The 20,628-nt window shown below is 38.5% G+C and overlaps 1 protein-coding gene and 1 long non-coding RNA gene across 2 annotated transcripts in view; one reads left to right on the forward strand and one right to left on the reverse strand.

The window, feature by feature from the left end:
• Positions 1 to 20,628, forward strand: part of LOC121628730 (NACHT, LRR and PYD domains-containing protein 12-like) — a 354,419-nt gene that overhangs the window by 135,245 nt on the left and 198,546 nt on the right. The gene's annotated exons all lie outside the window — the stretch shown is intronic.
• The window catches only part of LOC121628790, a 20,895-nt gene continuing 1,251 nt past the window's right edge, over positions 985 to 20,628 (reverse strand). The window contains exons 2-3 of the long non-coding RNA XR_006008265.1: positions 10,237 to 10,239; positions 985 to 995 (exon numbers count right to left, since the gene is read on the reverse strand). This is a non-coding gene — a long non-coding RNA (uncharacterized LOC121628790). The remainder of the gene's footprint in view (positions 996 to 10,236; positions 10,240 to 20,628) is intronic.

Here is a 20,628-nt window from a genome sequence, read left to right on the forward strand (position 1 = left end):
TATTTTATGTAAAGCACTTTGAATTGTCTTGTACATGAAATGTGTCATACAAATGTGCCTTGCCTTAATGTTAATAATATCTAAGAGTGAAATTTCAGTGTTTAAAAGTAACACAATCCCCACGTTTCCTCAAGTGATAACAAATCTAAAGGAAAACAGAATTAACAGTTTTGTTTGTATTTTTTTTTCTTATTTTTTTGTTGAAGCTTCTTAAAAAAATGTTTTGTCTTATTGCCACTCAGCTCCAACAAAACCTGCACAGATTTGCAGAAGTCTTGAAGCTGCAGAGAGGATATGAAGAAACATACAAGTCTCATAGTAAATATTACATCGCTGGAGGAGGAAGGAAAGAATGTGATAAGATCAAAGAACTATATAAACAGATGTTGAACCAGGTCCAGATTAGTAATCCAAAGCTTTACCGTCTCATAAACACCTACAACATCGGATTGGTTGGAACATATGATGAGTAAGTTACTTTAACTTGAGCTGCATTTTATCTGTTTAATCCTACAGCTACAGATGAAGGTATACCACATTTTTCCAGACAACATACTTCATTAAATTATCATAATTATTTTAAGATTGCAATTTGATTTTAAACAAATTAAATAATCATAATGTCATTATTATTCATTATTATTTTATTTTGTCTCTTATCAAGTGTAAGAGGTGTCCGGAGGGAAAATAAATCCACAAACAACAACAATAAAAACAAATGGAGCTCTCCTGTGAATGCAGACCACTGTCCACCTGCAGATGCCTATAGGAGGGCTCTTAAAAAGTTACAAAGAAAAGGACAAGTAGAGTCCTTTAAAAAAGAGCATCAAGAACTTTATCAAATGATAACAGATTCTACAAAACAGCTGACCAGAGAGGTTCTGACCCACCATCACCAGATAGGCCTGACCTATGGCCGCTACCCAGAGGCTCGTAAAGTCAGGTGAGTCTTCTCTTCATGTATGAGCCCAACTTTAATGTCCTTTCTGTACATTCTCAAGTTTCTTTTCTTCTCTTTTATAGGAAAATGCTTGCTAACGTTCTAGTTAGTGGAGATAAAGTTAAACTGATAAAGATGTCACTGATTGCGGCCAATCCGGAGATGTCACAGTGTCTCAGACATGATGCAGGTACGTAAAAACATATCTCAACTTCCTGCATACAATGCTCTTTAAAGTCATTTCTAACCAGTAGGTTCATGAATCAACAATGATTACACACTGATTAACTCACATAAAAATAAATGACTAACGCACGTATATCCAAAATGTGATCACCTGGTGCTGAACAAAAACTAGCACAAGTCTTTAAAACAACATAAAGTCCTGCTACTAGAGGAAATGTCCCCAAGATTATATAATAAACTACTACCTGATGATGTTATGTGTTCAAATGCTCCTCATCAGACAAACAGAACAACTAGTGACGTCTACTAGAAACACATAAGCTTATTTTCCCCTTTTCTTAATTACAATCTCTAACTTAAATGGATTTTTTTATGCGGGGTGTGTAACAATAAGATAAAAAACAGCGTCTAAATTAAGGGAAATCAAAAGAAAAATACTTATTCCACACATCCCACCCCTCAAAGTCATATTTCCTCCTTCTGTAGAAGCTCCAGCTGCAGTATTTTGTGTGCATGCTGTCTTTTAAATCCCCTTCTTCGCTTTCTTGGTGATGGTAAAACGGCTCATGTGCTCCTGCTGCATGTGCATGTTTCTGCAGTTTTGTGAATAACAATCTAACAAATTTTCCACTTTGCTGGGTTATAAGTCGCTCTTGTTTATCTTCTCCTCCCGCGTCTCAATCACTGTGCGCCAGCTCGCAGGTGAAACATTTAGTTTGTGTTGTGTGTCTCTTGCTGGCGGCTGTAGTGTCAAGATGGCAGACTGTCATGGTGCTGCCCTACCGGAAGAGCGTTTGTGTCAAAACGTCACAGTGAGGTTGTAATCTAATAGTGTTTATTCTAGTTTCTTTTTTTAGCTCACCACATCAACACCAGATACTTACAAAGCACTTAAACTGAACATAAAATCATTACACCGACTTGACCAGAGCTTACTGAATGTTGTCTTCCTCTGGATGTGACCACCGTTTCAGCTTTAGAAATCATTCATCAACCATCATCTATGATTTATCAGTCATTTACGAATCATCCAGCATTAGTAAACATGCTCATATGTTCACCGCCTGTCAAATGTTTATCTCTACATAAAGAATGGTGAATTAAAATTCTTTGTTTTCTGAAAATGTGAACTCCACAGGATTCAACCGACAGAACAACAGACTGGATTTTTTATTTGGAGAAGATATCAGACTGTACCACAGCATCGGAGACCAGCTGCTGGTGGAGGGATACTCAGCATCAGGACTTCTAAACAACAATGAGAGAGAAAAGCTCCTGGAGTGGCTGAAAACAGATCAACTATACTCGTTTGGAGAAGAGTACCATGAACTACTGGAAGCCATACGCTCTGAAGAGACCAGATCTGAAGAGATAAACTCTCCACATGTCAAAAAAAGAAAAAGATAAAACAAAAGATGTAACTTCACACATGTGTGATTACTGTGCTGAGTTTTATTTCCAACTCTGAGTTTTTCTGATTCCGATTCCCCGTTTTTGTACAGATTTCCTGTCTGTGTTCATCTGAAGCTGTCAGTGTGGGTAATGTCTTTCTTCTGAAGAATTTAAGTTGGATTTGTTGTCATGAGATTTTCTTGACAGAAGCTTGAAGTGTTTTTTCTGCCGTATTAAACAAACATATCGGCTGGATTTTCTCTCTCCACACTGACCAAGTCAAAGGTCCGTGATGCTGACAAACTTCTCTCCTGCTAGAAAACCCTGATGTGAACTAAAAACACTCTTTTACATTTTAGACATTTTAGACTTTTATCTGTATCTGAACATGAATGTTGATTTCTGGTGAATAATGTTTACAGATCAGCTCAAACCTTGAAATTATCATCCTTCATGAACATTTTCCTTACTTGACATTCCCTTGACACATTATTCGACACAGTATTTAAATGGATTATTAATTTGTTTGATCTTAAAGCTGTAAAATTATTTCTGGAGAGGAACATGACTGCCCCCTACTGGTCTACTATAAGAAGATCAACATCTTTGAATTTAAAGAGTTTTGACTTTTGCTTCATCCAAATTATTAAAGTTCATTTATGCTTTACTCACAATATTTACTACTGCTTAGCTGGTTTAGATGAGCTACTTTATATTATCCACAAGACATAATGCATTTAATAATGTCTGTTCTTTTAAATCTATTAAATGAATTTTAAACAATTAAATCCATAATAATCTGTTCTTTATTAAAAAAAATGTTTTGAATAAATCTTGGCATTGTGTTTTATAATCAGTACAGATACTGATGTGAAATTTAGAATTATTTGATAAATATTGGCTATCAAATATATTCATGTTAGATGTATAAAGATTTCATCTTATCTTCATGTATGACGTGTAGTCAAGCTGGAAGTTTAAGCAGCTGCATGAACCTCAGATCAAACAGCTTTGTTAAATAATTCCATTAATTAAAATAATTTCCTCAACTAAGGAAAGGGAAGTTAGAGGTTAATGATTTCTACTTACTCTGATTTTCTTCTCTTCATCCCAGCATATACATGTTTCACAGTGGGGCAGCTCCGCTGTGGCCACGCGGTAAAAAACCTGGTAAGACGCAAGCTGGGTTTTTGTCATTTAATGTCAGATTTCTACAAAGCTCAGCTGATGATTCAGTCTCCTGTGTCTTCCTCTGAAAGAAATCCGGAGGTTTATTTGTCAAGTGAAGTGTTTCTGTAACGAGAATGTCAGCTACTCTAAATAAGAATAACTGCTGAAACAATACTGCGAAACAACAGAGGAGAATTTATTTAGGTTCTGATAACAATTTACTATCTTATCCAGCTACTTTTATATCACTGGACTGGAGGTAGTATGTCAAAGAAATAAAAATGGACAAACTACACTCTGCACATCATCATTTCTCATATCCCAAACACCAAGCTACTGAATTAAAAGGAAACTTGTCACAACTTGTTTTACATGTTACACATAAAATATAACATACTAGAATGGAAAAGATTTTCTCTGGCCCTTGTGTTAACCAAATGAAGCTATTGTGTGAATGCTATTGGATGAGCAAATACTTCAACTATTCATTTTAACTTCATATAAACTTCTTCAACAGGCACGTTTCAGCTTTTTTTTTAAACCATTTTCAACTATGTTCAACAACATTTCAGTTAAACTTTTCATCATTTCAGCACCTTTCAACTCCAGTTTATGCTTTAAATTCTTCAACTATTCACTTCAGCTTTATAATTTCTTCTTCAACAGGGACATTTCAGCTCTTTTCAGCCATCGTTCAGCATTTCAGTCCAATCATTCAGCATGAAAGCATTCACACATGCTGTTATGCTAATAACAGCTTTGTCTAGTCTAATGTTTGAGTCCTCTCTCACTTCACAAACTAACCAAAAAAAAAGTAATAGTCTTTAATATGAAAGATGTTTCTTGGGCAACAAATTCCGAATTGCTTCTTAAAACATAAAAACTGTAATTGCTGGCCAGCAAAAGAAAAAAAAAAGTATATGTGCACATAGAGCTCGATGAAAATTGGGTTGTTGGATCCTGATCCAAATACTCAAGTGATCCAGAAGAGGAGGACGGAGCAGCTGCTGTCTGTTCCCCACCACTGGCACCGATAAGATGGCAGTCCCTCTCCACACAGTCCACCACTAGCAGGAGAGTCGCAGGTGGTTTAAGGCAACAGGACAGACCAAGGAAGCAACTGGCTAAACTCAATAAATACATGTTTATAAAAAGGAGGCAACTGGCTCACACACACGTTTTCTCTGCTGCAGCTATGACACACTGAGCTCGCTCTCACTCTCCCACATGTGTGCATGTGTATGTAAATTGACTGTCGTAAAATAATCGCAAAAGCAGTGATAGCTTAATACTAGAGATGTACCGATCTGCTTTTTTCAGGTCCTGATTCAATACGATATCTGAAATTTGGATATCTGTCGATACCAAATGTGTTTATATGAACATTATTGTCACTATGGTCATTATTGCTGTTATAACTGTGTAAGGTTTCATTAGGTTGTAGTAAACGTTACATCCTTCCTTAATAAGTTAACTCACCAATACTGAGCACCAATACAAGCATTAAGAAATGACATTACAGATTTAACAATTAAACATTTTTTATTTTCTTTTGGTACATTTTACCAGAATACAACTATATGTGTCCATTTTCGTAACAAAGATCTATCTTTTATATATTCCCTGTCACATTTTAAAATTCAAGGCATTTATTTCTTTAATAAAACAGCCTTACCAAATTTTTCACTCCAACATACAGAAGCTCTTAAAACTTAAATGTAACAATACCAACATAAAACTGTGGTAGAACTACTGAAATTACATTTTCTGTAATTATTGCCTGTGAGGACTAAGCCACTTTTTAAAAAGTGAGGGGCAGATTTTTTTAAATGAAAAGTAGCTTTTCTGTATTAACAGCTGTTAAGCTATTCTGGTTTTCATCGACAATGTGAGACACTGAGCTGAAAAGCCTTTCACTTCCCACACTGCTGCATGGTGCTGTGAGGCATCTCTGTGATACTTGAGCCAAAGCAGGCAACCGCACTTTATTAACCCCCCCAGTACTGTAGCGGATTTTCTTCACAAGCAGTTGTGGTCTCTCCAAGGTAGATCTCCAACTGAATAGCAGCACCCACTGGTGCACAGCTCACTGATGTTAATTCTTGCTCATCTGCTATTTCTTCAAACACACTGTCCAGACTGCTACTGGGTTGTGCTTTGCGAGGCTTCATGGGAGGCGGCTCTCCATGTTCTTCCTCTGCCTCTCTTCTGGACATCCTCTGCAGCGCCAGACAGCATTTTCTTGGCCTTGAAGCACCACTGATGTCTGAGAAAAACTATGTTTGTATCTAAAACAGTGAAAACAAAATATTTAACCATTTACATTTAAGTTATTCAAGTTGTTGATGAATATCAATTACATTTCAGTCAAGCTTCAACTGGCTTAGATTAAATTAATGGAGTGTGTTAATTGTAATTCTCAATGCATCAATGTAATTGTATTCTTCCACTTAGATTTTAAAATATTTTAGCTTGTTCATACTGAAAAAGTTTCCTTTTGATGATACTCACACACACTCAACATAAAAAAACAACAGATAAACACACACTATCTTGCATCCGGTAGAGTAGAGACACAGTAGGTGGGTTTTTCTCTGTGTCATTAAAGCGGCTCTTGACAGCTGCAGCTAAGGTGGCCTTCATTGTTTTGATGCCATGATCCTCGTCCGTTTCTGTGTTTAAGAGTCAGAGAAACACGGTCACAGAACAAATGGCATCCAATGCCAATGAATCAGAGGAACTCACTTTTCGTGTCAACTCCTCAATTGCAGCCAGGACAGCAATAGTCTTTTCCAAAGGCGCCCACTGGTGAGCGGTGAGATTGTCGGGAAGCTGGTGCTCAGACCTGTATATTCCCAGATCCTCCTTCCGCTCTATGAGCAACTGCAACATATAGAACGTACTATTTCAGCGGGTTTGCACATCCTGTTGGAGTCGTTTAATTGGTGGTTGAGCTGCCCCTGAATGTCTTCAAGGTGGGAGCAGGCTACAGCAGAGTGTTTAAAATGTCCAACTATTTTCTGTCTGACTGCTACAGCATCCGAAACACTCTGTGCCAAAAGGCCTTTGTGAGCCGCCAACTGGAGCATGTGGGCGACACATGGCAAATTTGGGAGTCCAGCATCATTCTTGGCTTTTATCATGTTTTTGGCGTTACCACGCAGCACAACATAAACAGAAGTTTTAGGGATCCTCCATGTCTAAAGCATGTCATCAAACACACCTACGATGGCTTGATTGGTGCAAACGCCTAAAGCAAGATGACTCACTGATATGTAAAATCTCCGTCAGTCCACTGTGCAGTTAAGCTGATGAGGGACACTGGGCTAACACTGCTGGTCCAGATATCAGTTGTGAAGCTAACAGCTGAAACATCTTGTAACAGCCTGTGGATGTGCCTCTTCACAAAGTCGTGTAGTTTTGACAACATAATGTCAGTAATATGGTGACAGCTAGGGAGCTCATTTCTCGGCTCCAGAATGGCGAGAAGGTGTAAATATCCCATATTGTCAATAACAGACAACAGCTGGTCCTCGAGGGCATTGTACTGGGTAAGAGCCTCGGTTATTTTCACTGCATGTGTGTTGTCCCTCGACATCTTCTCCCGCTTTTCCACGGTTTGCTGCAGAGTTAGTTGGTGCTGTTTCCCGCTGCTAGCAAACTCTATGTACTCAGCCCCGTGATAATTTTTTTACATGTTTTATTAAACTGCTTGTATTAAAGGTCCTTGTGTTCATTTCTCCTCTTGACAGCTTTGCTGATCATAATTTGCAGTTAGCTTTAGTCACTTTAGTGTTGTTTCCACTCTCTGGACTGGAGTATGTTTGTGCAACCATATAAATCTATTACTATAAAAGTGGTATGGGGTGTAGTGTAGTTCAGAACACTTTTATGAATGCCATGTAAGTACACACATGATATTGGGCCTATACCGATACTGATATCAGTATCAGTGCATCCACGAAAAGAATATAGTACATAAGACTGACAGAATAACAACATATAATTAATGGTCAAAGTAACACTGGGTTACATTTTCTATTGTTTTTTTAGTTTAGCTGGTTTAAAACTCTCATTTTGAGATTTTCGCTGCATATAACACGCATAGGTTGAGCTTCTAGGTTTGGTTTGGAATAATTAACGAAACCACATTTCAGGAAAAAGTCTTTGTGCGGCCTTGATCTTGTTTTTCTCTTCTTATTTTGAGGCCCTTCTCCTAATTCCTCAAAATTGCCACCTGCTCCAGTATCAGGTTGAAATCATCCACTGGTTCCGTTTCCTCACATCCATCATCACTATGACGTCTCTGATGTGAAGAAGCTTCTCTAACATTAGCTACAATCTTCTCTCTGGCTGAACCTGTCTTTATTTGCCATTGAGGGGTCAGTTCAGGTTGACTTTCATGCTGGCTTCCCTCGGGGATGGTAGATCCTGCAAAGATCAGTGTTATTTGATTTTTCTTCTTAATTAGCAAGCATCCATTTCTTTTTGCCTGTTGCTGACTCTTCTGGTGGAAGACCATCTGTGAAAACCATCTGACAGAAGTAATAATAAATAAAAATTCTATAAAATGTACACAATGAAAGTCAGACATAGCTTTTCAACCATGCTTCAACAGAATTATTTTAAAAAATTTACTTGTGAAACAGGCCTGAACAAAAATTATGGTACCCCTAGAAAAGACTGAAAATAATTTGACCAAAGGAACATGTTAATCCAAGACAAACAAAAACAAACAAAGAAAAAACAAGCTCCTTCATGCGACTAATAGATGAACTGCACATACACAGTTTGATCAAGAGTACAGTGGGCTAAAGAATAATACTTTACATGGCGACCCATATAAAAGCACCCCCGGCCAGGCACCCCAGAGATCACAATGTCCCTGAATCTCCTCACCCCACCCCACCCATCCCTCTAAAATTTACACCCCATTACCTGCCCAACTGTTGGAGAAAACCTTGAAATTGATTAGTTTCCATTTAGACAGGTATTTATTTCCAACACAAGGCGGGTACTCTGTTCCCACACGCCTAAAGAGTACTAATAATCTATTTATCTTTCTCTTAGGTCCTTCTCCTGCATGTTCGTTAATGGAGCACAGATGACACTACTACTTCTCTTAGTTGACTATTTATTGATTACAATTATGAAGAATGTGCGAGTCTCTGGGTTCTGTTACCTGGCCCTAGCAAACAGACATAAAAGTGTCCTGCTGCCTGCCACAAACAGAACACTACTACCTGGTGTAGATAATTTATTGGAATACCAATCAAGGAATTATTCAGATGAGTTACTTATTTTCATTTATATTCTTATCCTATTATTCATATTAAATCTCTCTAACATATATATATACTTACTAACAGTGTGCTAGTGTGCATAAGCAACAATGTGAGAAGAACATGAGACAGGCTGACTAACGCTGTGTTGCCAGTAAAAGAACATGTGACATGTTGTATTAGGGGAAATCTCTAGGTCAACTAGAGTCCAGAGGAAATCCTTTGCTTACCTGTCTATGGTATCTTTGTCTCTGATTTCCAGAAGTCACCAAATGGATGGATGTCACAAGGCCGGCTCCATTCATCTGCATGCGGTTGACTTGTGACTGCATCTGACCCTATTCCTGTAACTTCAGCATTAGTCAGCAAAAACTGTGTATTGCGAAGGGAGGATTAGTAATATTTAAGGGTTCAGGGGCCAATAGTTGAGTGTTCTGACAGCAGGACTCTTCCATGTCTGTTGTCTGTTAGAGAACCCAGATCTGTTGCATATTTCTCATATCATGTAATTAATAAATGGTTAACTGAGAGAAGAAATAGTGTTTTTACTGTACTCCAACAATGAACACGCAGGAAAATAACCTAAATATAAAGGTAAAAAGAAATTAGTGTGGAACAGTATCTAGTAACTAAAATTGTGGGAATTTATAAGTACCTGTTTAGTTTTACTCAGAGAAGAAGTACCTGTTCTTTATTACTTGTGCATTTTTAAGGTTTTCTCCAACACTGGCTCCTGAACCCTTAAATATGCCAGTTTTTGCTGACTAATGTGCAGTTGCTGGGCAAAGTCCCATGTATCATCCAACAGTAGCCTCCTCATGGTCTGGACCTGGCACTGGCTTCCTTTTCTCTGTAAGGGAGAGATAAAACACACACACACACACACACACACACACACACACACACACACACACACACACACACACACACACAAGCCCAGATGCGATTTTCCTTTACAAAGCTGCACTCTGATTGAATCAGATAAACCACTCAGTACATTCTGTTTGCTAGCAGGCACAGCAGTAATTAGTCTTACACATGTCTTTTATACTTAATAAGAGAATAAATGTATTAACACAACCCATCCAATCCCAACCCATACCCCTTCCTCCATCTTTACAAACAGCTGCCACATACGCACACAGCACAAACACCCAGGTTAAATGCTTTTTGTGTTTTTGGCTAGAGGTGAATCAAACAAGTTAAATTTCTTACCTTGAACTGTCCTGTATCGATCAAGAGCTCATTCTTTTCCCGCTCACTCACTCACTTGGTTCTTCCCTGTACGTATCCAGCCCTTGTAATTCTGCCTGTCTGCCTGCCTGTCGTTGACCTTGTTGTTTGGATCTGGATTTCGCCTCTGCCTGCCCCCTGTCTGGTACTCTGCTTTGTTTATGTTTGGATCACCTGGCTCTCTGACCTCTGGAATTGTTAACAGGACTGAGATATCGGATTACGGACTCAACCTTCCTTTTCCCACCGGAGATACTCGGGATCCTCCACTGTCTGCCATACAGCATCCCGGCCTATGGTCTGTGATTTCCCTACTAACTTCTCCTTTGCTTGAAAACACAAAAATTTCCAAACTGGGTTTTTGTATAAAGGCATGTGTACACTATATTCCAAATGTCTGAACCAAGGCCAAATATTTCCTTATTTTTAGTCTTTTAAAACAGGCCTATTCAAAAGTCTTATCTGTCAATTATCCTTTTACAAGATGGCATAAAAAGGAGTCTTAAATAAAAAGTTTTCACTTCAAGAACTTTCAGACCTTAAAACTTTGTGTTCTGGACTCATTTAATCATCTCTTGTGTGCATTTCTGGAGCTGTTGCTGCCCAGCAGCATGCCAAGGCTGAGAAACTGCATTATACAATTTTTTCTTCCAGGATGCCGTGAGACGTTGCAGCACAGTTTGACTTTCTGCGCCATGTCATCAAACAGTTGCCAGGAATTCTGGGCCACCAAAAAGAATATCGCCATGGGCCCCTCTACTCCAGGATTGTTGCCACTTTTTTACGTCTGTGTGTTATGATGTTTTTCAGTGTTCTAATTTGTTTCCTTCTTTACAATGTAGTAGCAGTATTATTATATATATTATTATTATTATATAAATAATGTATTAACATTTCTCTGATTTTCATGCTATGGTACCCATAACTACTTAAAACATGTAATTACACCTCTGATTGCAAATACATTTTAAATAAACAAAACAACAAATAGGCAGTGGGTATTTTTTTGTGAGCAATCAAGCGCTGATGTGCAAAAAACAATCATTTAAAGTTTCCAGTTTTTTGTTCCTGAAAGACCCACTCTGGTGAAAATAATGTTTTTCATGTTGTTCACATCTCCATGTGGCATTTATCTGACACTAGAGGAAAATTTGATCAAAATGGCTTTTTCTGCTTTTAAATCATTGTGAACCAATAGCGGGCAGAAAAAGGCGAGCTCAGACACGTCATAACCCCACAGGGCGGGGCCACAAGCTTCTGCCCCACCCTCTCCACCCGTTCTGACTGAGGACAAGGAGATGGCGGCTCCACATGTTATGTGCAGTAGTGGGTTAGCGGGTTAAGATACAAGCTAATCACGTTAGCGTTCATTATTTACCGAAAAACTTTGCTGTGAGAGAGCAATGGATTAGATTTCTCAATATAACAAACCACATGCTGGTTTCCAGTCAACACTTCAAGGAAGACTGCTTTACCAACTGGCAGCAAAAAGAAATGGGTTTAGCTAGCAAGTCAAAATTAAAACCAGATGCTGTGCCTTCTATCAAGACACCATCAAGTGGAGATCCTGTGTCTTTATCAATAAGTTTATTTTTCTGTATGATGCAACCGCAATTCAACCGAGCCTGCCTGTTAACACTTGCTAACATTACAAGTTGTGTTTTTTGGTCAGTTTTACTCAGCAGCAGCAGGACAAACAAGTCTTTTCATGTCAACTGGCTGTCCGTGTAGCGCATATGAATAAATCCTCCCAAAAAATATCTTGACCATGCGGGTTACTAGTCGGTTCTCTCATCAGGAGAATACACAAACTAAACTAATAACTTTTCAGCCTTTTTTTTTTTTGTTGTTCTTTTTCTTCTCCAGTAGACAAAAATAAAATTGGAGATCACATACTGTCAGATTCTCCTCTGTTGGAGAAAACCTTAAAAATGCACAAGTAATAAAGAACAGGTACTTCTTCCCACAGTATTAAAATAGACAGGTACTAATTTCCCACTTTCCTAATTAATAAGGTACTGTTCCACACATTTTCTTTCTACCTTTCTCTTTAGGGTCTTCTCCTGCGGGTTCTTTAATGGATCAAAATATGACAGACTACTTCTCTCAGTTAACTAATTTATTAATTACAATTGATATGAGAATGTGCAAATTACAGAGCCCTGGGTCCATATCTATCCCTGGCAAACAGACATAAGAGATGTCGGCTGCCCACAACAGACAGGACACCTTCTTTCTATCCCTGGACCCTTATATATTACAGCTCCTCCGCCTTTCTATACACAGTTTTACTGACTAATGGTGCAGTTGCAAAAGTAGGGTCAGCTTCAGTCAAGCAGACCACATGCAGATGTCGACCCCCCTCCTTGTGACACCTATCCATTTGGTGGCTTCTTTTGTTCTGGAAAACAGGGACAAAGAAAACACACACACACAAACAAGGTATCTCCTCTGAACTCCGGTTGACCCAGAAATTTCCCTTAAGGGTAACATTCCACATGTTCCACATGTAACACACCCAAGCCATCCCTTGATGAGTACCTCAATAAATTTATCTACACCTCCAAGAGACAGATCTGCATTCCACTCAGCAGTAATTGCTGAGCTGCTTCTCCATACCTGTCAAGTACCCCGTTTTGGCCTGGAAACTCTCATTTTTTTACCCATCTTTCCCGTGTTATTATTTTTCTGTAAATCTCCAGTATTGTGATACGGGGAAAAAATAAACTTAAAAAACTCCCTTCACTATCAGAGGCTTGCTTTGGGGACATGGGCCTGGCTGCGTCAACAACAAGGACAGCGACTTAAATTGTGTAATAAATAAATATAGCCTATATTGTGCTATTGATTATTTGAAATAGCTAATGGGTTAATTATTGTCTCAGTAATTACCAATGGTACAGCACTAAAAACCAAAACAGCCAACCAATGTCTATTTCACCCACTCACCCTCAAAAGCATCACTGGACTGCTGGAGATGAAGGTCTGCTGCTGGGTCGGACTCAGGCGAAGCGGCCACTGCTGATTCTAGAGCAGCAGAGCTTATTTTTCCATTATATATTAGGTTTGTTACTTTTGGATCCAAGGAAACTTTTTAAGACTTTACAGAAACTTTTTTTCCAGAAACATTCATGACTTAACTGAGAATGTATTATTGCAAATATGAACTTTCTTTCCAGGTCCCGGATTTTCAAAGTATATCTTGCATAGGTGAAAATGGTATAAATGTGTGTTTATATTTCATGAATAATTAATTCTTCTCTTTAGTTATTCATCTGTCTTTTTAAAGTGTATTATAATGCATTTTCTTGTTGATTGGAACATGGGAAAATGAGTTTAAAACTTACATAGACCATTTAATTAAACCTATCGTCTTTGTATGTAAATGAATCTTAGGCATGTGTCTTAGGCATTTTTCAGAAGAGTAAAACGGGAGTTAAGAAGTAGATTTGAGAGAGAAAGAAAGAAGAAGGAAGGAAACAAATCTGTAAGTAGAATAAATCCATGGACTCGTTTATTCGTTTATGTTTTTGATATTTTGCTCAAAGTAACCCAAAACCGTTGTTACGCAACCAAGATATAAACTTTTTGTATACAGCACGAGATACATTCAAAACCTGCTGAATTTTTAATGACTTTTTCTGTTGGAAAGAACTTTGGGGAGCTAGTCCAAAGTTCTAGTCTTCAGAGCCATTTTCAGCTGGGAGCTTTTTGATCAATAACACCTGGCTGTGGACAGACTCAATAAAAGGCTCTGATTGTGATTTCCAAAGACTTCTGGAAACACCAGCTGTCACACCAGCAATCGGCGTGGAGAACTGAAGGCCACGCGGTTCGCTTTGGACACCCGACCTGAGAGGTCTAAGACGGGCTGCTTTCTCCCTTTTCATTGGAAGAGTTCAGGGAACATCCACCTGGATACCTCTGCTGCTGGCCATTGCTTCCTGATCACCCCTGCGCCAAAGCAAGATGAACCATGATCTCCATCTGGGTTTTAGCTGGTGTCTCCCTTATTCCCCTTTCATTCCAAAGTTCCATACAGTTAATTTCTTTTACTTTATTTGGTTTTTACAAATTGCCTTAACAAACCCCCTTTTTGCTTCCTTTGTCATAGTTCTGACTGAGATTAACTAAATTCTGCTCATTAGTTTAGTTAATTTTCTCATATTATAACCTCATAAAGTTTACAGATATTATCTTTTTTTATAATCTTTGGTTTGGTTTAGTTCAATTATTCTCCTGACTTTAGTTTCCATTACTCTGCTTTATTTCTGCTGTCTTTTAAGCTGATTCACCCTCCAGGCGCAAATGAAGAGTCTCTAAAGCGATATTGATAATTTCATCATTTCTACCATTTCTTACTGTTTGCTGTTAATTGATTATTGGTGGTTAATAAATTGCTTGCATTATTATAATTCGGCATTGCTTCTGTGGTTATTGTGGATTAAGTTGTGGTCCCTTCAGACGTTGAATTTACGGCTTTAGGTATGAGATGATGAGATGATTGAATTAAAATCTATATTTTCTTTAACAAAATACCCACTCACAGCTTTCTCTTCACTGCACAGAAGAGTGGTGCCCCACTCGAAGCAAATCAAGTGATAAAGTTTCATAAATGTAATATTAATAATCAAGATTTCACATTAATATCGAGGTATTACACTACATTGTTTTCTTTTTTATCATGACTGCACGTAACTGGATAGATCCTTAAAAAAAACTCAGGTGTCAGCAATGCCGGAGTGGCTAATATTTTTTATTGCACATCTGAACTAAACAGGAAGTCATGGTTTTAAGATTGCAGGGAACTCCTGTTGTTTAAACATCAACACAAAAACTTAAAGTTACAGCAGACAGACATAAATCACTTCCCCAATAGACAGTGACATTGCTACACATATCCAACGATAGATATAATAAAGGCTAGATGTCTCAATCGCGCTGTTGGCCAATGGAGATTTACAAATTTACATAGAATAGAATAGAATAGAAATACTTTATTAATCCCTTCAGAGAGCCCTCAGGGAAATTTGGGATAGAAATATGAAGGAAACATGAAGGAATGCAGCTTGTTGAAACCCCCACCCTGTACAGAGAACTAGACTATAGTGGAGATTTACACATGGAGGACAGAAATAAAAACAGAGACGTGTGAGTGAAACAGCGGAACTGAATTTAACACTGAAAAGGCTCCGAGTTACAGTGAAATACAATGAAATGACCCAATTTAAGATTTCACTAGAAAAATACACAGGGCATAGCAGAGTGAGAGAGAACTTCAAACCAACACAAACTACACCTCAGTAATCAAACAAAACTAAAAAGAAAATATATAATATTAATAAAAAACAGGCCAAAAAGCATGGCTTGGCTTTGTAATGGAAAATTTTATACACATGCACTTTGTATTGTTACAAAACCTTGTCTTGTGTTTTACTGAGGAAGGAGGATGACTTGTACCCAGATAAGAATTGAGTGAGCTTCATTTACCTCCCCTTCCAATCTCCTAACATTCCTTTGAAACAGAGTACTAATGATTTACCTTGATGTGATCAGCTCATGCTGGCCTATATAAACCAAACCCAAATGCATCTGTTCAGACTCATGCAGCCAAAACTTCTTTGACTGTGGGACTCTCATTGCTGATTGGCTCTTATTAAAAATACTTTGTTTGATTCTCACTTAGTGTGTGATCTTTGATAAATAAAATTCCACTACAGCTTAAAACCTTTCAACAGGACTGTTTTGTTGAGCTTGTGGTGCATGTTGTTTCCCTGGATGCTAAGTATAGTCATCTTGGCAATGTGGTCCAGCCTTAGCTTAAAAAACAGGGACACAACTAATGCCAGCAGCATATGGTGGTGACTGTCTATACCATACTGTGTGCAGCCGATGTGCTCCTCGAGCAAAAACACATCCTCTGTCATGATGTCATGATTGATCAATGAATTTAGAAGTTTTTAAAGTTGAATGAATGATCATTTATTTAATATACAGTATTATCAGCCATTATAATATTATGTATATGTCCATTTAAAGAAAAAGTCAGACTAATGGATTAACAGTTAATAAATAAATGTTCAGAGAAAACGTTTATTAACGTTACTTTAAGTTCTCAATGTATTTAGTTTATATTTTAAAAATTCATTGTTGCACACTCCACACAAACATCTGCTTTAGTGCTACTGCCGTGTGGTAGATTAAACAGTATCTCTTTAACTAAGTTAAGTGATTGTGAAATAACTAGTTGTGTGCTTATAGTATTTTGTTTTATATTTTCCTCTTGCATGTTAAATAGGGATACATGTTATTACAGCTTTATGGAGCAACAATTGTTCACAATACAGTGTCCTAGAATGTTTTGAATAAGTTAACATACAATATACGATGACTTAGGGGTGTCACATCTACCCAAAAACTTTGTTCATGGCGTGAAGGGGTAGGGCCCCCAAAACTTATTCTGCTTAGGGCCCACTGAAGTCTCTGACCTCCAGCAAGCTAATGGGGTGTGATTGTCTGGAACTTGCTGATGCCTGGCGAATGAGCCGCTCTGCTGCTCAGATGAGCCTAACTGTGCCTTCTGATGGAGAACACAACTATGCTGCACGTTTAAGTCATTTTTCAAAGACGAAAGCTGCTATTTCAACCTGTTCAAGTATCCAGAATTATAAACAAAATAATAACTTTTGTAAGAAACCAAAGTGTTTGTAAATCCATCAAGATTTCAGTAAAGTAAGACTATTTATGTTTGTGCAGATCACTTACCTTCCCTCAGATACCACAGATCCCGCGAGAGAGCAAGCCTGTGGCAAGATGGCCGCTAGGTGAAGACTTAGGTTAGTGTATTTTTTGTTGTGACGACGATCACATTAGTTATGGATCTGCTGCTCTTTTGTTTGGTTTTAGTTTCTTCAGTTTTCGTCACTTCTTCGTTTGCGCACTGTAGTCCACTGCAGTCCTTATATTTAACAGTCCACAGTTTCTACTTATCCTGAAAGTTTAGTTATGTAAATGTTGGTATAGGACAGGGGTGTCAAACTCCGGTCCTCGAGGGCCGGTATCCTGCAGGTTTTCAGTGTTTCCCTGATCTAACACAGGTATAGGAGGAATAGATATTTCAGTGTTGATCCAAACATGACTACTATTTATTCTTCTCAGATAATTACTTAGATCAATTCGTAGGCTGTTCTTACTTAGCCACTTATTTGTTTCACCGGGACACCGGCCCAAGAGTAATGCGGCCCACTGGGAAACCTCCCGAATCTCCAGAATTGCTCTTGATGTATGTTTCAGCATGAGAAATCCGAGGTGTGGCGTGAGAGCATGTGAACCACTCAAATGCTTGAGTCTCAAGTGAGCCAATGCGTGAAAGTTGGCTGCCCTGAGAACTTGAATGCGTCAGTCATTCAATGCAGCCACGTAACTGAGTGAAAGCTTATGCTGCTGGAGCATCAACTCCGTGCTGTTGTAGCAGGTTAGTTCAATTTAACAGTAGACATTTGAATTCAGCATCTATTCCTCCAGTTTTCAGTCCTCACCAGACCCGCACCATTAAATCATCTATCTTCTTGTTCCAGTTGCACTGACCGAGAGACAGTGTGTGAATCACAGTCCACTGTAGTTGACCTCCAAATTAGTAACGCTGCTCTACAATGAACTGGGGACTTGTCCAGAGTGTACCCCCCTCTCACCCGATGACAGCTAAAAGTGAATTTATACTCGTGTGGCGTCCGCGTGCGGTCTGTTACGGTTCCATCCTCCACAACCCATCTAAGTTTAGTGGTTACAGACAATGAATGAATGAATGACCAAGAAATCATTTCAGCCCTCTATAGTTTGACTCCCACCATTCTTGGAGAAGAAATGTCTAATATTCTGGGACCCTGCTCTGGTTGTTAGATTAAAACTAAAATATTGCCTGACCTGGTGGCTTTGTTTTAACTCAGGTGCAATTTAGTCATAGGCCCATGTGTGTGACCCGTGCCATTAAATCATCTATCTTCTTGTTCCAGTTGCACTGACCGAGAGACAGTGTGTGAATCACAGTCCACTGTAGTTGGCCTCCAAATTAGTAACGTTGCTCTACAATGAACTGGGGACTTGTCCAGAGTGTACCCCCCTCTCACCCGATGACAGCTAAAGGTGAATTTATATTTGCGTGCCGTTGGTACTAAACAAATAAAGCTGAATTGAATTGAATTTACTGAACTTTAACATTCAGTGAAGACCAGATGTGAATAGTTTTTGTTTTGCTTCTTTTCAATGTCCTTTTCAAGCCTTACAAGTAACTGAAAGCATACTTTCTGGATATGTTTTTGTTTTTCAGGTATTGCCTAACTAACCCTAAAGCTGCTACCATACATGCACCGGAGTTTGACAATGTTCCAGAAAACTTCTGGAGCGGTGGCATGTAAGGGCCCAAATGTCACTCTTGACTCTCTGCTGTGATTTTCTAACCAGGCCCCTGCTTAAATATCAGCAGGTGAGACAATGTATGACGGTGCCGGCTAATCTTTTGCAGCATTGACTGCATTAGCATGTTTCTGTGCAACTCACAGTTTTGTGCTAGTTACTAATAAAGTAACTACTTAGTTACTAGCTACTTAATTCAAAAAGTAGTTACTTTGATTACTTGCACCAAAAAGTAATGCGTTATTGTTAAAAGTAACTTTTTAGTTACTTTTGTTAAAGAACATTCTTACAAATTCTTTTATTAATATCCTTATAATTTAATGAAAGTGTTTTACAAAATATAAAACAAACTCAAAGTAATTTTTCAGCACTTATTTGTTTTAGTCAAGCCAGCAAATTATATGAAAAAAAAGAATAGAAATGAAAATTAATATGACAGCAGCTCAAAAATTAAATATGATGAGCCCTTTAATGTACTGTTTCTTTCTCTTTATATATGTATATATATATATATATATATATATATATATATATATATATATATATATTTCCTTAGTTATGCACTGGCATTGTCTCACACGTGTGTGTGGGTAGGGCCGTGACGATTTGGACACCCATGGTAACCGAGGTTTTCACTTTCCTGAAAAAAGGACTGTTGTGTTCATGTTGCTGTTCCGCATCCAGGAGTTATTGCTTTGTGGGTAGTTGTGAGAGAATCGGGAGGGCTTTACAAAGGAAGCTTCAACCCGCAAGTGATGATTTTTACAAGCGACTTCACAAAAAAAACAAGCCAAACCAGCGGACCTTGCAACACTGACCACGTGGTGCTGGAAACAGGAAGAAGTTCACAGCTGCTGTACAGAATGTATTAATTTCGGTAGTAATGGAGTAATGCACCATAGGGTAACAGTAACTAAGTTACTTTATATAAAGAGTAATGCATCAGAGTATTAGTTACTGACAAAAGTAACATGGTGACAGTAACACGTTACAAGTTATACTAGTAACGCGTTACTATCTAACAGTGGCAACTGAGTGTGTCCTTCCTGCTGACTTGTGTTCTGCTTTCCAGTTATTTCCTGCTGCTGTGGATACATACAGGACTCATAAAAACAGAACATGGAGCCTCATCTGCCATTTTTTAATGCACAAAGATTTCCAGACTGGTTTCTGCATCACTTCGTTCGCTCTCCAGCAAGGATGGTTAATCTCCAGCAAGAAGCTTCCAGCTACGATGGGCAAAAGTAGGAAAAGAACAGAGCAAACTGTCCTGCTGAAATCCTCGTGCTCATGAGAGAAACCAGCTTTGCAGTTCAGTCTCTCATCTCCTTGTCATTTCACACCCATTTACAGCTTTAATCTTGTGACTAAATTCAGCTCACATGTTGGTGTTAGCTGAAGATCATCTGCAAAACCCCATAAAACAAATAAAACAAAATTTAATAAACAAATTCTTTCTTTCTTTCTTTCTTCCTTCCTTCCTTCCTTCCTTCCTTCCTTCCTTCCTTCCTTCCTTCCTTCCTTCCTTCCTTCCTTCTTCCTTCCTTCCTTCCTTCCTTCCTTCCTTCCTTCCTTCCTTCCTTAAAGTGTGTTACCAGACCACAGTAAGTAGCGTAAGACTTTAAATCAGTCATCTGTCCTCCAGGTCCACCATCACAGCTCTGTAGCTTCTTGTTGTAGCATCACGATAACTTCAGCTCTCTGGAAAGGTAGAAATCCTCCTCGCAAAGAGCATCGATGAGAATTGCGCTGGCTTCAGTTCCTTTTCTTCGCACCATGTCGATCACATCTCGAGCTTTTTCTGCTCTGATCTTTTCTTTTACTGTTTCCATCTCATGATAATTTAGAACTTTACGCTGGTAGAGTTTATCCAGCAGCCTGTCTAGAACAGGTTCAGTCACCCTTTGAACAAACTGTGTCCGATCTAAGAAGAGCCTGTCCTGTGGCTGGACTCCATCATCATCCGAGACGCTGTCTGGTGCTGGAACATTCCTCCGTAAAACTTCTCTTCTT

The sequence above is a fragment of the Melanotaenia boesemani genome, chromosome 18 (assembly GCF_017639745.1).
Source record: "Melanotaenia boesemani isolate fMelBoe1 chromosome 18, fMelBoe1.pri, whole genome shotgun sequence".
NCBI classification, from domain to species: Eukaryota; Metazoa; Chordata; class Actinopteri; order Atheriniformes; family Melanotaeniidae; genus Melanotaenia; species Melanotaenia boesemani.